The sequence below is a fragment of the Mustela nigripes genome, chromosome 2 (genome assembly GCF_022355385.1).
Source record: "Mustela nigripes isolate SB6536 chromosome 2, MUSNIG.SB6536, whole genome shotgun sequence".
NCBI lineage: Eukaryota > Metazoa > Chordata > Mammalia > Carnivora > Mustelidae > Mustela > Mustela nigripes.
Window position 1 is genome coordinate 19,997,063 of NC_081558.1, and position 18,026 is coordinate 20,015,088.

Sequence of the window (18,026 nt, forward strand, 5' to 3'; positions counted from 1 at the left end):
AAGACAGTATCTTTCTTTCTCGGACAGGGCTCCCGCGGCAATCTCGGCGTGTCTGGCAGGAGGCACTAGGCACGCAAGCCTCTAGGGGCCTAGGGCCTTCCACCTGCCCAGCCCTCCTCTTCCAGCGCTTGCCGCCGTCGAGGGTGGGGGTCAGCGGAGGAGCCAGGCTTGACCCCCGCGGGGCTGCCCAACCCCTTCTCGCGGATTTCTCTCCGCTGGCGCGCGGCAGCGGCGGCGGCGCGTGGGCTCGCGCGCGGGCTCGGGCGGCGCGAGCCCGGGCAGCGCGAGCCCCCGCGCGCCGGGGAGTGGCGCATGCGCGGCCGTCCTGCGAGCCCGCTGAGGCGAGCCGAACCGCGGCGGCGCTGGGAGCCCAGCAGCAGAGCTGTGAGGGACCGAACAGCGGCGCGGGAGCAGCGGCGACGGACAAGTGGAGAGCCCTCGGCCGCGCCGCCAGGAACTGCTGGGCCGCCCGCGGAGCCTCGCGGTCCGGACGTGGCGGCGGCGGCGGCATCCCGGACGGCCTGTGAAGGATGCGCCGCCCACTGCCCCGCGCCGCCTGACCGCCCCCGCTTCGGCTTGCGGTGCGCCACAGCCGGGCCCGCGGCCGTCCCCGCCGCGTTGTTGCCCGGCTGCCGCGCACGCGGGGCCGCGCCCGGCCCGGCCATGTGGACCCCCACGGAGGAGGAGAAATACGGCGTAGGTAGGTGAGGCTCGGATCTGGCCGCAGCGGGGGTCCCGGGGACGCGCCCGTGCTCTCGGCCCAGTGGCGGCCCCGCCTCGATTCGCGTCCGCGCGCCCCCGCCCCTGCCCGCAGGCTGCGCGGCCTCGGCGTGGGGCGAGCGCGGGGCGAGCTCCGGGCGAGCGCGGTGCGGGGGCGGTGCGGGAGGGGCGCGGATTTGGGGGTGGGAGCGGGTCTTGGGGCGTGGGAGGGCGGCAGGGGGCGCTGGCGGCGCGGCCTCGGCAGGTGCGGCCCGGGAGAGGCGGGCAGGGTGGGCTGGGCCCCTGTGGCTGCTTGAGGTTTCTGGTGTGGGGCACAGGGCAGTTTTACCCAAGAAGCCAAATCCTGGGAATCTTGTTTTCTTCGCTTCCAAATCTCAATTTTAATGAGTTTCCGCACCTGAGTTGATGAGCCCGATGACTGTTTATTTTTGGACTGGAGCCTTTCAAATAAAAGGACAAAAAAATGTTGACATCATTTTTCTCCATTTCAAAATTTTGCAGACATTTGACTGCAAATGTTTGCTCTGTTTTAATTTGTTTTGCCTTCAGTATTAGAAATAATTACCTTACAATAGGAAGTGTTTTTGGACATGTATAAGTTTTAGTATGTATTATGGTCACAGCTTTGTTTAAAAAAACCCAAACCTGTTTTCATGAGATCATTATTTTTCTTAGAATCCTCCTTTTATCCGTTATAAGTGTTAAACTCCTGAAGCTAAAAAATCCTGTAACATTAAACTTCTGTAAAAATAATATTCAATAATTTAAGGGATTGAATGTCAGTTTTCCTTTTATAATAATGTTGTAACATAATGTGAGTGTTTTGTGGCAATAACATGCTAGAAGAGTTCAGGCACATTGCATTATTGTAAGTCATTTGTCATCTTGTTGGATTTAAAATGTTGAATGTACAGGTTCCCCTCCCTCCCAAGCTTGTAATGGAAAACTATAGATGGGGAATCTGTCTAAACATAGACTTTTATTTTCCTTTTTTAACTGCAGTTCAATCAAGATTTAGCTCACAATTTACTACAAAACAACTTTTTAAACTGGTGGTAGTAACAAACACTTAGGAATACCATCAGGCAAGTTATCATGTGAAAATTGAATTTATTTAAATTTAAACACCTACAGAGAGATATGTGCTGGTAGAAAATCCTGTTTGAAAAGGAAACTTTCAGGAGTTTTTAATAGCTGTGCTATAATGACACGGTAACTTACTAGGATGGATGTGATAAAAGGAGCCCTCGTGTTCGAGTCTCTGTTGAGAAGGAATTGGGAAATGATATAAAGAGCTGGGATTCACCTCTGAGGACATTTTAGAGAATTCTCTAAATACTATATAGATTCCATGAAATGAAGAGTTGATGGTTTATTTTATCCATATCTTGCTTTTAGGGCTGCTGGGTTAGAATAACAAATAATTGATGTGAAAGTGGTCAACTGTTCAGTGGCACCTAAGTGATGATTTCCTTTGGAGAAAAACCCTTGAGTAGGGAGTTAGCCAAATTCTGAGTCCTGGCTTCTCTTTAATGGTGTTGTGGGCAAGTTATTTAACATCATTTTCTTAATGTTGTAAGTGGGGGGTAATATTTACCTACAGGGTTGTGAAAATCAAATGAGAGCATACCAAGTGCTTAGTAAGTGTTAATTTCTTCTTTTTCCTTTAGTACTTAAAGTAATAATAACACTAGGTATTTCCTCTGATGTGTTCTTAGAAGGAGGCAGTGCAAGGTAATCAAGATAGGCATATATGAATCTCAGAGTGCTAGGATTTGGTGTGTGATTTAATCAGAAAGATGGAATGAAATTCTTGAATTCTTAGGACCATGAGTTTAGCTTTAGAAAAATAGTTATTTCCTGGGAAGGGGCACAGTATTGGGCACAGGTGCTTGGTAAATGAGAGAGACAGTTATTCTGAAGGCATTAACAGCTGTGATTTAGTGTAATTTAGATGCCTTTGCTGCCAAACAAGGCATCTCTTTTTTCTATTTACCTCACAGCTTTATTCTACTGTCCCTTCCTCAGTTATGATCTGAAAGATTGTTCAAAACTCAGGGTACATCTCTTTCCATAAACATGTTAGGGCTACACTTCTAGGCCTTTTATCTAATAAAATCCATTTCAGCCTATAAAGTAGCTTAAATATTATACTTATAATAAGAAAAACAGTGAATCAAAAATAGTATGCTAGCTGCATTATTTAATTGCTATCTTGAAAATCTATGATGATTATTCCTATGAGAAAATATTTTGAGTTTCAGCTTTGATTTTTATGAGCAGCTTGGAGCGCAGGTTTCTTTCTTTTTTTTTTTTTTTAAATTTCTTTTCAGCATAACAGTATTCATTGTTTTTGCACCACACCCAGTGGGAGCACAGGTTTCTATCTCTGCTTGCTAATCCATATTCCTTATAGCAGGGAGAGAAAACTTGTACCTACTTCCTACCAGTTTGGAGAAACTGCTTGGATGTTAGTGAGGGAAGGAGTCCCTTATTGCAGCAGTACAAAGGAGTTTTATTTTTCCTTACTGCAGCTGTTCATCTGTATTTGACATTGGTAAGGTGTTTGAGATCCTGTAGAAATATCTTACTAGTTTTAAATTTTTGTAAATGTAGGAATTCTGTACAACGTTTTCAAATTATATGATATCCACTTAGAACTAGGTGATATCTGGGCTTCCATTTTCATTGTAATATTCTGTGGTTAACTTTAGGTGAAGAGGAGAAAACTGTCCTTTTTTGAGGTTTAGTCATGGCCAGTCAGTGTGCTGCTAGGGATTCTCAGGTTATACCATGTAGATTCCTAGAGCAGTTCTAATGTTATCTTCATCGTACAGTTGAAGAAACTGGATTTTAGAAGTTATTAGTGCTTTTTTGCCCTTCAACAATTGAATATTCTCCTTAATTTTCTTCCTCTGCAATATTTTCTGATATACTTGAATCTCTTGCTATCCTTCTTTCGTATTAAAGGGGCTGTTTTGTTTTGTTGTTGTTGTTTTTTCCTGAACCTGTAAGCCCAAATTCTGACTCCTTATGTCTCTTTCTTTCTGAGGTTCTCTGATCTCTTGTTCCCACGAATGCTTGGGAAGCCCTTTGTCTTTCCATTCTTTATTTTACATTTCCAAGAAGCTTCCTGTACTAAAGTGCATTAGGTGAGAACAGTCCAACTATTTTTGTGAAACACTTGTCTTTTCCCATATCGGTGGCACCCAAACTACTAAATATAGAAACCAAAGACCAAGAAAATACTTTTCTCATTCTCTAACTGCAGAAGCAGTAGCAGTAGCAGCAGCAAACACCAGTAACAAATAAAACACGAATGTTTATAATTAACTTCTAAAATAGTATAGCAACAAAAGTTTGAATACATTTGTACTAGCTTGGCATTCTAGGAGTGGAATCTTGCCTCAGGTCATCATCTTATTTATTTTATTGTCATAAGGTAAATTTTTTTTTTTAAATCTCTCAGAGCATTGGTTACTGATTTTCTAATCCACACTTGGTAAACCATGACAGTTTTTCCTTATTACCAACCAGAATACCTTGTATTTTAGTTTTGCAATGTTTTATTTGCTTGTTTATTAATTAAAAAAAGGATTTATTTATGTTATATTTATTTTTATCTAATTTAAACAGTATTTCATATTTTCTGCTTTTTACCAGATTTTTCCCAGGTGAAAAAAAAGCATTAAAAAAAAAAAAAAGCCTTGAGTCCTTAAAAGAAATTTACCTTGTAAGGATCCTGTAGTGCAGAGGCAGTTGACGGTAGGGAGGGAATAGGTCGATGAAACCCAACTGGCAAGAACCAGTGATCACAAATTTCAGTAAATCTACTGGTAAATAGGCTAAAACTCACTGAACTAGTGTGAGGGCTGTGGGCTTTTTAGTTACTTGTTCCATGAGGCAGTCCCAGTCTTTAAAGCCTCCAAAAGGGCCACATACCTCTCAGAGGTAAAGGCATCCACTAGGGCAGAGAAGATGTGATATACCCAGGGCTCTATTTTGTCCTGAAAAGTGAGGATGTGCTTGATGTTTAATGATTGGGTTTTAGTGTTTACAGGGAACTTCCAAATCATGATTCTACTTGAGCCTTACACCGTAATACCCTCATTTTAAAACTGATGAGAAAAACGTTAGCTGAGAGAAGTTAGGTGACAGATCTAAGGAACTTACGCCAGTAAGTGCTGAGTTGAGATTTGAACTGATGATTTTGGGATTCTAAGCCACAGCTTCTTTGATTACATCATGTTGCTTTGGAAAGGAATTTGTCAGTAGTGTATGTCTTTGGCTCAAAAGATAAGGCATTCTCTATAGACTTTTCAATTTAAATTGGATAGTTATACTTAAGGAATTTTTTTATATTAAACATTTATACAAGATGACATGGTATTTATTGTTCTGCTTCTGATTGTAATGATTTACATTGATAATGATAGTGGACATTCAGGGCATGATGAGTCAGAAGGCAGGGTTTTTTTTTTCATGTTCAGTTAGCCAACATATAGTACATCATCAGTTTTTGAGGTAGTGTTTTAATGATTCATCAGTTACATACAATATCCAGTCCTCATCACAACAGAAGGCAGGTTTCTGGTTATTTATTTTTGTTATTTTTAAAATTTGAACAGCTTTATTGAGGTATAGTTGATAGGCAAAAAAAAGCTCATATTTTTTTAAATGAGCTTTGATTCATTGATTTTGTTATGTTAATTGTACATCATTAGTTTTTGATGTAGAAGACAGGTTTTTAAACCGTCTGTTGGATTGTGTTGTCTTTTCTTAAAACAGTTGAGAGGAAAGTTGAATTTAGCAAACTTTTTTTTTTTAAAGATTTTATTTATGTATTTGACATACAGAGATCACTAGTAGGCAGAGAGGCAGGCAGAGAGAGAGGGGAGGAAGCAGGCTCCCCGCTGAGCAGAGAGCCCAATGTAGGGCTCGATCCCAGGACTCTGGGATCATGACCTGAGCTGAAGGCAGAGGCTTTAACGCACTGAGCCACCCAGGCGCCCCAGCAACTATTTTTTGAGTGCCTTCTCAAACCAAGAGGTCTTTGTTTTGGCCTGTCATTCTGTAAAGCAAACAGGAAATAACCAACAGGAAATTATTAACATTTTTAATAGAAAAGTCATTATGCAACTACAGAAGTAGTCTATTCAGATGTTACAGTTCATTTTATCATGCAGTATTGTAAGAGAATGTGCTTTAGAAACAGTAAGCTAAATTATAAACATGATACTTTTTTTAAAAAAGATTTTATTTATTTATTTGACAGAGAGAGATCATAAGTAGGCAGAGAGGCAGGCAGAGAGAGAGGGGGAAGCAGGCTCCCCGCTGAGCAGAGAGCCCAATGTGGAGCTCCATCCCAGGACCCTGAGATCATGACCTGAGCTGAAGGCAGAGGCGTAACCCACTGAGCCACCAAGCTGCCCCTTTATTCTTTAAAAAAAAAAAAAGATTTTATTTATTTGCTTGACAGAGAGAGAGAGATATCACAAGTAGGCAGAGAGGCAGGCAGAGAGGGGGGAAGCAGGCTCTCTGCTGAGCAGAGTCTGATGAGGGGCTTGATCCCAGGGCCCTGAGATCATGAGTTGAGCCAAAGGAAGAGGCTTAACCCACTGAGCTACCCAGGTGCCCCATGTGTCTTTATTCTTGACGATGAGAATGATCTGAAATTATTCCCAATGTGTAAGAATTATTGGATATGCTATATTAGGATTTTAATTCCGGTGTTATGCTTTTATTCTAATGAACAAACCTGTTTATGATTATGCTCTTGACTCTTGCATAACCCCTCTTGACAGATTTTGTATGGAAAGGCAAGATTTTTTCACATAAAGCCTCTAGGAACTTAAAACATTTTTCGTAAATACTTTGCCAAATTATTTTAGCTGTGGTCCAGATTCTTGCGGTTGATTTGCTATATCACACATTAGGATATTCTAGTAGAGATAATTACTGTGTTGGGAAATGTCATTCAGAAGTTTCCTGTTTTCCTACTTTTCTGCAATGAAATAAAATCCCAACCTCCTGCTTCCATCTGTTTCTCCTTCTCTCTTCAAAACTCATTCATAGCTCTTACTCACTGGTGAGTGAGAAACAAAATGGATGGAAGAATTAGTGTATGATGAATGCAGAACTTTATATTATAGACAGTATATCTCAGACCGATGTGCATTTGGCTTTTATTCAGGTAATCATCTAGTGACAATGCCCTCACCATTTTTTGGGACAGCCCATTTTATTATTGAGACAGGTATGATTTGAACATTCTTTCTTATTTAATAGGCTCCCTGTAATTTCTCATAAGTCCATGTTCTGTGTCTACATTTAAGTAATTTGCTTTATAGCCTTTCAGTAATTCATAGCACTTTAGAATCAGCACTTTAGATCCTTATGTAAAGGATCTTAAAGATACTTGGTTTAAACATTGAGATACCACCTTACACCAGTTAGAATGGCCAAAATTAAAAAGACAGTAAATAACGTGCATTGAAGAGGATGTGGAGAAAGGGGAACCCTCTTACTCTGTTGGTAGGAATGCAAGTTGGTACAGCCACTTTGGAAAACAGTGTGGAGATTCCTTAAGAAATTAAAAATAGAGCTTTCCTATGGCCCTACAATTGCACTACTGGGTATTTACCCCAAAGATACAGATGTTGTGAAAAGAAGGGCCATCTGTACCCACATGTTCATAGCAGCAATGGCCACAGTTGCCAAACTGTGGAAAGAACCAAGATGCCCTTCAATGGACGAATGGATAAGGAAGATGTGGTCCATATGCACTATGGAGTATTATGCCTCCCTCAGAAAGGATGAATACCCAACTTTTCTATCAACATGGACAGGACTGGAAGAGATTTTGGTGAGTAAAATAAGTCAAGCAGAGAGAGTCAGTTGTCATATGGTTTCACTTATTTGTGGAGCATAACAAATAACATGGAGGACATGGGGAGATGGAGAGGAGAAGGGAGTTGAGGGAAATTGGAGAGGGAGATAAACCACGAGAGACTAGGGACTCTGAAAAACAATCTGAGGGTTTTGAAGGGGCGGGAGGTGGGAGTCTAGGTGAGCCTGGTGGTGGGTGTTATGGAGGACATGTATTGCATGGAACACTGGGTGTGGTACATAAACAATGAATTCTGGTACACTGGGGGAGCCCGTGTGGCTCAGTGGGTTAAAGCCTCTGCCTTTGGCTTAGGTCATGATCCCAGAGCCCTGGGTTAGAGCCCCACATCGGGCTCTTTGCTGAGTGGGAGCCTGCCTCCCCCCTCTTTCTCTATGCCTGCCTCTCTGCCTACTTGTGATCTCTATCAAATAAATAAATTAAAAAAGAAAGATACAAGGTTTAAGGCTTTAGAACTGAGTAAGTCTAGTTGGAATAGCTAACATTCATTAAGTGTTTACTACGTGCCCAGAACTTTCATATTATGGCTCAGATTTGCTCTTTTCAACCTCATCTGCAGTCCTGCTTGTACTTTACACTTTAGCCAAACTGAACTTTCTCCAAGTCTTTCTGTCTTGAATTAATTATACCAGTGCTGCCATGTGCCAGAACTATTTGCCACCTATTAAACACTTTTTGTTGTTTACTACATCATGTCTTACTCATGTTATTCCTTTTATGTAGGGTCCTTTTCCTTCTCCATGTCTCATATTTTTTCTTGCCTAGTGAGGCTTCTTTCATATATAGTTGTCTTTGTAAATCTTTTTCTAGACCCTTGACCTTCTCTTTCTCTGACCAGATAGATTTTATTCTTTTAAATTCATGAAACTTTGTACCTTGCAGTGGTATATTTATTTTGTCCTCTTCTTCTAGACTAATGTCTTTCTAACTTTTGACTATGTTCTGCAATAAGAAATACATTTAAAATTGCTATCTCTTTTGTTTTTATGTATATCTACATATAAGTATACATACATACATGTATATGAAAAAGTTAAAGTTTGATGATACAAGATTGTGTACTTTGTATAGTGTACTCTGATATTTTCTATTCATTTCTACTTCATTAAGAAATATTGGTGGCGGGGCGCCTGGGTGGCTCAGTGGGTTAAACCGCTGCCTTTGGCTCAGGTCATGATCTCAGGGTCCTGGGATCGAGTCCCGCATCGGGCTCTCTGCTCGGCAGGGAGCCTGCTTCCCTCTCTCTCTCTCTGCCTGCCTCTCCGACTACTTGTGATTTCTCTCTGTCAAATAAATAAAAAAAAAAAAGAAATATTGGTGGCAATTCAATGGATTTTGTGACCCCCGGTTGAAAAAATACTGATTTAGGCTACAAACTCTTCTAAGTAGGGATCATGCCATATTTATATTTGTATTTTTGGCAGATATAATTCAGTGCCAGGCATGTAGAAGGTTTTAAACATATATTTGTAGTATTGAATGGAATGTTTTAAATTAATGTGGCACAAAGCCTAATCTTCCTAGGCTTTTGGCTACCATTTCACACTAATTATTCATATTGAAGTTATAGTAATTAAACTCTAGGTTTTATTTTACATGAACTAAAGTCAAGCTAGATCTCTTCAATCCCAAACTTCTATGATTGATGAGAATCATAAATCTAAAATTCTAATTTCATTTTATAAAGATTTTGTATTTTATTTCCACTACATTTCATCAGGGGGAGCATATTTGATTTGACCCTGTTGGTTCTAAGTTGGTGGGGGGCTAGATGTATTTGGCTCAGCAGTTGAACCTGTCAGATCTTTTTGAAGCTTGAGTTTTTGATTCCACATACTACTTTTTCTTTGAACCTTTATATACACAATTGATAAACTTGTCTTCTTTTTCCAAGTGGCTGATAAAAGTGTTAAACAGAATCAGAAAAAATTTTATGATCTAGTGGGAAGTGTCTAGTTTACAGACAAATAGATTTTGCCATGTTGTGTTCTGAACACAAATTATCTGGGTGACCCCTGAACGTGTTATGAAATTGCCAGCTGTTGTTACCTTTGTGAACCTGATAGTGTTTGGGGTTAGGGTAGGCTCTATAGCCAAGGAGGAAAGATGTTGCTAAGAGGTATGTGTGGCTGTACTTTTAAGTGTGGAGGACAAGGAAATTTTAGAATTAGAAAGATGCTTTTTTTTTTTTGCCCCCAATGTGTGGTTTTTATTTTTTAATATTTATTTTAATTTAAGCCATGGGTGACCAAAACGGAATTGATTAGGGCCGAAAACGACCAGAGATCATGTTTTCAATATTAGGGAAGAGCTGAAAGCTACCAGGGATGAGCTTCACAATGCTCTCAATGAGTTCCAATCTAATCTAAATTCTCTCAATGCTAGAGTAACTGAGACAGAAGATAGAAGTAGTGATCTGGAGGACAGATAGAGAGAAAGGATCAGGAGGAAGCCTGGAACAAACAGCTTAGAGGCCACAAAAATAGAATCAGGGAAATAAATGATGCCATGAAACGTTCCAATGTCAGAATTATTGGAATCCCTGAAGGGGAGGAGAAAGAAAAAAGTCTAGAAGATATAGTGGAACAAGTTCTTCATGAAAAATTTCCAAATCTCATGAATGGAACCAGTGTTCATGTACTAGAGAGGCCGAAAGGTTCCCCCCCCCAAGATTACAGATTCTCGAAAGTCCTCAAGACACCTAATAGTAAGAATGAAGAATTATAATTGTGGGCAGAACCTCTTGAAAGCAGCTAGGACAAAGAAGATCCTTACGTACAGAGGAAAGCCCATCAGAATAACGTCAGACCTGTCCACAGAGACCTGGCTAGCCAGAAAGGGCTGGCAAGATATATTCAGGGCACTGAATGAGAAGAACATGCAGCCAAGAATACTTTATCCAGCAAGACTGACATTCAAAATGAATGGAGACATAAAGAGTTTCCAGGACCGGCAAGGCTTAAAAGACTATGCAACCACCAAGCCGATACTGCAGGAAATATTAAGAGGGCTTCTTTAAGGGAGGAAAAAACCCAAGAATAGCATTGAAAAGAAATATAGAGACAATCTACAGAAAGAAAGACTTCAAAGGTAACACTATGTCAATAAAAACGTATCTATCAATAATCACCCTCAATGTGAATGGCCTAAATGCGCCCATAAAACGGTACAGAGTTGCAGACTGGATAAAACGACAGGACCCATTCATATGTTGTCTACAAGAAACCCATTTTGAACCTAAAGATACACCCAGACTGAAAGTGAAGGGATGGAGAAGCATCTTTCATGCCAGTGGGCCTCAAAAGAAGGCTGGGGTAGCGATTCTCATATCAGACAAATTAGATTTTAAACTAAAGACTGTAGTCAGAGATACAGAAGGACACTACATCATTCTTAAAGGGACTATCCACCAAGATGATCTAATAGTTGTAAATATCTATGCTCCCAATATGGGAGCAGCCAATTACTTAAGAAAACTGTTAATCAAGATAAAGAGTCATATTGATATGAATACACTAATCGTTGGAGATCTTAACATGCCTCTCTCAGAAATAGACAGATCATCGAAGCAGAAAATCAATAAAGAAACAAGAGCATTGAATGACACATTGGACCAGATGGACCTCATAGGTATATACAGAACATTCCACCCTAAAACAACAGAATACTCATTCTTCTCAAGTGCACATGGAACCTTCTCAAGAATAGACCACATACTGGGTCACAAATCAGGACTCAACCGATACCAAAAGACTGAGATGATTCCATGCACATTCTCAGATCACAATGCTTTGAAACTGGAGCTCAATCACAAGGAAAAGTTCAGAAGGAACTCAAACACCTGGAAGCTAAATACCACCTTCCTTAAGAATGCTTGGATCAACCAGGAGATCAAGGAAGAACTGAAACAATTCATGGAAACCAATGACAATGGAGACACTTTGATCCAAAACCTATGGGATACAGCAAAGGCAGTCCTAAGGGGGAAATACATAGCCATCCAAGCCTCCCTCAAAAAACTGAAAAATCCAGAACACAGCTGCTGTCTCTACACCTTAAAGAACTGGAGAATCAACAACAAATCAAACCAACTCCACACATAAGAAGGGAAATAAGATTAGAGCTGAGATCGATGAGGTAGAAACCAGAGATACAGTAGAACGTATCAATGAAACTAGAAGCTGGTTTTTTGAAAGAATCAATAAGATCGATAAACCATTGGCCACACTAACCCAAAAGAAAAGAGAGAAAGCTCAAATACATAAAATTATGAATGAAAAGGGAGAGATCACAACTAACACCAAGGAAGTAGAAACAATCATCAGAAGTTATTATCAACAGTTACATGCCAATAAGCTAAGCAACCTAGATGAAATGGATGCATTCCTGGAAAACTATAAACTCCCAAAATTGAATCAGGAAGAAATTGACAACCTGAATACACCAATATCTAGTAACGAGATTGAAGCAGTGATCAAAAACCTCCCAATAAACAAGAGCCCAGGACCTGATGGATTCCCTGGGAAATTCGACCAAACTTTCTAAGAAGAAATAACACCTATTCTCCTGAAGCTTTTTTAAAAAAATTGAAGCAGAAGGAAAACTTCCAGACTCTTTCTATGAAGCCAGCATTACCCTGATCCCCAAAGACCCTACCAAAAAGGAGAATTTCAGACCAATATCACTGATGAATATGGATGCTAAGATTCTCAACAAGATCCTAGCCAACAGGATCCAACAGCACATTAAAAAGATTATCCACCATGACCAGGTGGGATTCATCCCTGGGCTACAAGGATGGTTCAACATTCACAAATCAATCAATGTGATAGAACAAATTAATAAGAGAAGAGAGAAGAACCACATGGTCCTCTCAATTGATGCAGAAAAAGCATTTGACAAAATCCAGCATCTGTTCCCGATTAAAACGCTTCAAAGTATAGGGATAGAGGGAACATTCCTGAATTTCATCAAATCTATCTATGAAAGACCCACAGCAAATATAATCTTCAATGGGGAAAAGCTTGCGTCCTTCTTGTTGAGATCAGGAACACGACAAGGATGCCCACTCTCACCACTCTTGTTCAACATAGTATTAGAAGTCCTAGCAACAGCAATAATACAACAAAGAGAAATAAAAGGTATCCAAATTGGTAATGAAGAAGTCAAACTCTCTCTTTGCAGATGACATGATTCTTTATATGGAAAACTCATTCCTTTTTTTAAAATTTAAGATTTTATTTATTTAATAGAGAGAGACAGCAAGAAAGGGAATGCAAGCAGGGGCAATGGGAGAGGGAGAAACAGGCTTCCTGCTGAGTAGGGAGCCCAACGTGGGGCTTGATTCCAGTACCCTGGGATCATGACCTGAACCAAAGGCAGATGTTTAATGACTGAGCCACCCAGGCACCCTTTCTGCCCATTTCTTGATTGGATTATTTGTTCTTTGGGTGTTGAGTTTGATAAGTTCTTTATAGATTTTGGATACTAGCCCTTTATCTGATATGTCATTTGCAAATATCTTCTCTCATTCCGTTAGTTGTCTTTTGGTTTTGATGACTCTTTCCCTTGCTGTGCATAAGCTTTTGATCTTGATGAAGTCCCAATAGTTCATGTATTCCCTGGCTTCCCTTGCCTTTGGCGATGTTTCTAGGAAGGAGCTGCTACGTCTGAGGTTGAAGAGGTTGCTGCCTGTGTTCTCCCCAAGGATTTTTTTTTTTAAATTTCAAGCATAACAGTATTCATTATTTTTGCACCACACCCAGTGCTCCATGCAATCCGTGCCCTCTATAATACCCACCACCTGGTACCCCAACCTCCCACACCCCCCGCCACTTCAAAACCCTCAGATTGTTTTTCAGAGTCCATAGTCTCTCATGGTTCACGTCCCTTTCCAATTTCCCCCAACTCCCTTCTCCTCTCTATCTCCCCATGTCTCCTCAAGGATTTTGATGGATTCCTATCTCACATTGAGGTCTTTCATCCATTTTGAGTCTGTTTTTGGGTGTGCTGTAAGGAAATGGTCCAGTTTCATTTTTCTGCATGTGGCTGTCCAATTTTCCCAGCACCATTTGTTGAAGAGACTGTTTTTTTTTCCATTGGGCATTCTTTCCTGCTTTTTCAAAGATTAGTTGAGGGTCCATTTTTGGTTTCTTGATTCTGATCCATTGATCTTGTTGTCTGTTTTTGTGCCCATACCATACTGTCTTTTTATTTTAATTTATTTTTTATTTATTTTCAGCATAACAGTATTCATTATTTTTGCAACACACCCAGTGCTTCATGCAATCCGTGCCCTCTCTAATACACACCACTTGGTGTCTGTTTTTATGGCAGTACCATGCTGTCTTGGTGATCACAGCTTTGTAATAGAGCTTGAAGTGTGGAATTGGGATGGCACCAGCTTTGGTTTTCTTTTTCAACATTCCTCTGGCTATTTGAGGTCTTTTCTGGTTCCATATAAATTTTAGGATTATTATATTTATTTGAAAAAGAATGGAAAAGAACAGGCATTAATTCTTCTTTGAATGTTTTGTAGAATCCCCCTGGGGAGCCAACTGGTCCTGGGCTCTTGTTTGTTGAGCTATTTTTGATGACTGCTTCAGTCTTCTTGCTGGTTATGGGTCTGTTCAGGTTTTCTATTTCTTCCTGGTTCAGTTTTGGTGGTTTATATGTCTCTAGGAATGCATCCATTTCTTCCAGATGGTCTAATTTGCTGGCATACGGTTGCTTGTAATATGTGCTTATAATTGTTTGTATTTCTTTGGTGTTGGTTGTGATCTTTCCTCTTTCATTCATGATTTTATTAATTTGGGTCCTTTCTCTTTTCTTTTTGATAAGCTGGCCAGGGGTTTATCAGTCTTCTTAATTCTTTCAGAGAAGCAGCTCCTTGTTTCGTTGATTTGTTTTACTGTTCTTTTGGTTTCTATTTGATTGATTTCTGCTCTGACCTTAATTACAGCGCTTTTCCTGCTGGGTTTAGGCTTTCTTTGCTGTCCTTTTTCTAGCTGCTGTAGGTGTAGGGTTAGGTTGTGTATTTGAGGACTTTCTTGTTTCTTGAGAAAGACTTGTATTGCTATATACTTTCCTCTCAGGATCGTCTTTGCTGTGTCCCAAAGATTTTGAAGAGTTGTGTTTTCATTTTCATTTGTTTCCATGAATTTTTTCAATTCTTCTTTAATTTCCTGTTGACCCATTCTTTCTTCCGTAGGATGCTCTTTAGCCTCCATGTATTTGAGTTCTTTCCAACTTTCCTTTTGTGATTGAGTTCTAGTTTCAGAGCATTGTGGTCTGAAAGTAGGCAGGGAATGATCCCAGTCTTTTGGTACTGGTTGAGACCTGATTTGTGACCCAGGATGTGATCTATTCTGGAGAATGTTCCATGTGCACTAGCACTAGAGAAGAATGTGTATTCTTGTGTTTTGGGATGGAATGTTCTGAATGTATCTGTGAAGTCCATCTGGTCCAGTGTGTCATTTAAAACCTTTATTTCCTTGTTGATCTTATGTTTAGATTATCTTTCCATTTCAGTGGTCCCCGACTACTATTTTATTATTGTCGATGAGTGTCTTTGATATTGTTATTGATTGGCTTTTATTATTGGCTTCTTCCGTGTTAGGGGCATAGATAAAATTGTTAGATCTTATTGTTGGATGTACCCTTTAAGTGTGATATAGTGTTCTTCCTCATGTTTTACTATAGTCTTGGGTTTAAAGTCTAATTTGTCTGATACAATGATTGCCCACCCTCCCACAGCTTTCTTTTGATGTCCATTAGCATGGTAAATTGTTTTCCATCTCCTCACTTTAAATCTGGAGGTGTCTTTGAGTCTATAATAAGTCTTTTGTGAACAGACTATCAATAGGTCTTTTTAAAAAAATCCAATCTGATGCCTTTTTTTTTTTAAGATTTTATTTATTTATTTGACAGAGATAGTGAAAGAGGTAACACAAGCTTGGAGGAGCTGGCGAGGGTGAAACAGGATGGAAAGGGACTAGCAGGCTCCCCGCTGAATAAGGAGCCCTATGTGGGGCTTGATTCTAGGATGCTGGGATCATGACCTGAGCCCAAGGCAGATGCTGAAATGACTGAGCCACTCAGGTATCCTGCTCTGTATCTTTTGATTGCAGCAACTAGTCCATTTACATTCGGACTAACTACTAAAAGATGAATTTAGTGCCATTGTATTACCTGTACAGTCACTGTTTCTGTAGATTGCCTCTGTTTTGTTACTTTTGGGATCTCCCTTTGCTCAAAAGATTCCTTTTAATATTTCTTGCAGGGCTGGTTTAGGGATAACAGATTCTTTTAGTTCTGTTTTCCTGGAAGCTCTTTATCTTTCCTATTCTGAATAACAGCCTTGCTCTATACAGTATTCTTTACTGCATATTTTTCTCATTCATCACCTTGAATATATCAGAGCAGTCCTTTTTGGCCTGCCAGGTCTCTGTGGATAGGTCTGCTACCAGTCTTATGTTTCTACCCCTGTGGGTTAAGGACCTCTTATCCTGTACGACTTTCGGGATTTTCTCTTTACTTTGAAATTTATACGCTTCACTATTATCTGCTGAGGTGTTGACCTATTTTTATTGACTTGGGGGAGGTGTTCTGTGTACCTCCTAGACCTGAATGTCTTTTCTTCCCCATATTAGTCAAGTTCTCAGCTATAAAATGTTTAGGTAATCTTTCTACCCCTTTTCTCCTCCTCTTTTGTGATGATTCTTATTTTAATATTATTTCACTTTATGGTATTGCTGATCTCTCATCCTCCCTTTGTGAGCCAGTAGTTGTTTGTCTCTCTTTTTCTCAGCTTTCTTATTCTCCATCATTTTGTTTTCTTTTTTTTTTTAATGATTTTTTTTTTTATTTATCTGACAGAGATCACAAGTAGGCAGAGAGGCAAGCAGAGAGAGAGGAGGAAGCAGGCTCCCTGCAGAGCAGAGAGCCCAATGTGGGGCTCGATCCCAGGACCCTGGGATCATAACCTGAGCCGAAGGCAGAGGCTTAACCCACTGAGCCACCCAGGTGCCCCCATCATTTTGTTTTCTATTATCACTGACTCTCTTTTCTGCCTCATTTACCGTAGCAGTTAGAGCCTTGATTTTTTCCCCTGCATCTCAGTAATAAACTTTTTGATTTTGGCCTGATTAGATTTTAGTTCTTTTATTTCTCCAGTAAGGGATTTGAGAAAAATTTAATAAGAACATCTCTCAGTATATATCTTTTCTTTGTTAAATGATTAACTTTATATTTTTTACTTGATTTGTGTACTCTAAATGATAAACTTTGGATCCCAAATAAAAGCAATCAGCAGATAATCTATCTCTCACCTTTCCCTTCCAGTTGTTGCTTTGTCATTTTATATTCCCTGGGCATATAACATTGATACTCTATCATTCTAGTTTCCGTATTTGTTTTTTCCTTATTTCTGTTGTTAAATTTATTTAATATTTATTGTCAGTTCTTTTTGTGAAGTTTTCTCAAATCTTCATCCCCTAATAGTTTCTTCAAGAAAGGATCATGGACAATATATAGCTTGAATTTTGGATTGTTTAGAACACATTTGTAACTTTTATACTTTGACTTCATGCTTTAAGGATACCTTGGTAGGATAGAACATAAATTTGCTTACACTTTCTTTCCTCCAGTTTCTTTAAAATGTTTCTTTAGTATCTTCCAGTGTTGACTGTTACTATCAAGAAATATGAGGCTAGTGTGATTTTAACCTCATTTTTTTTCCTTTTTAAAGTTTTTAAACTTCAATAAAATTTCTAGGCTACATCTAATGCTGAGCATTCTGCATCACTGTTTCTTGGCACAAAGTATATCCTTCAAATATCTCTCTTAAAATCTTTTTCACCCTCCCACAGAAAAACCTTCCCTAATTATATCTTTATAAATACATTCATGAATTACATCTTATTCTTTTAATTTATTTTTTATTTATTTTCAGCATAACAGTATTCATTATTTTTGTACCACATCCAGTGCTCCATGCAATCCGTGCCCTCTATAATACCCACCACCTGGTACCCCAACCTCCCATCCCCCGCCCCTTCAAAACCCTCAGATTGTTTTTCAGAGTCCATAGTCTCTCATAGTTCACGTCCCCTTCCAATTTCCCCGAAATCCCATCTCCTCTCCAACTCCCCATGTCCTCCATGCTATTTGTTATGCTCCACAAATAAGTGAAACTACATGATAATTGACTCTCTCTGCTTGACTTATTTCACTCAGCATAATCTCTTCCACTCCCATCCATGTTGCTACAAAAGTTGGGTATTCATCCTTTCTGATGGAGGCATAATACTCCATAGTGCATATGGACCACATTTTCCTTATCCATTCGTCCACTGAAGGGCATCTTGGTTCTTTCCACAGTTTGGCGACCATGGCCATT

The 18,026-nt window shown here is 39.9% G+C and overlaps 1 long non-coding RNA gene across 1 annotated transcript in view; it reads left to right on the forward strand.

The window, feature by feature from the left end:
* Positions 1-607: 607 nt before the first annotated feature.
* LOC132011369 (uncharacterized) overlaps positions 608-18,026 on the forward strand; it is a 116,150-nt gene continuing 98,731 nt past the window's right edge. Inside the window, exon 1 of the long non-coding RNA XR_009402366.1 lies at positions 608-700. This is a non-coding gene — a long non-coding RNA (uncharacterized LOC132011369). The remainder of the gene's footprint in view (positions 701-18,026) is intronic.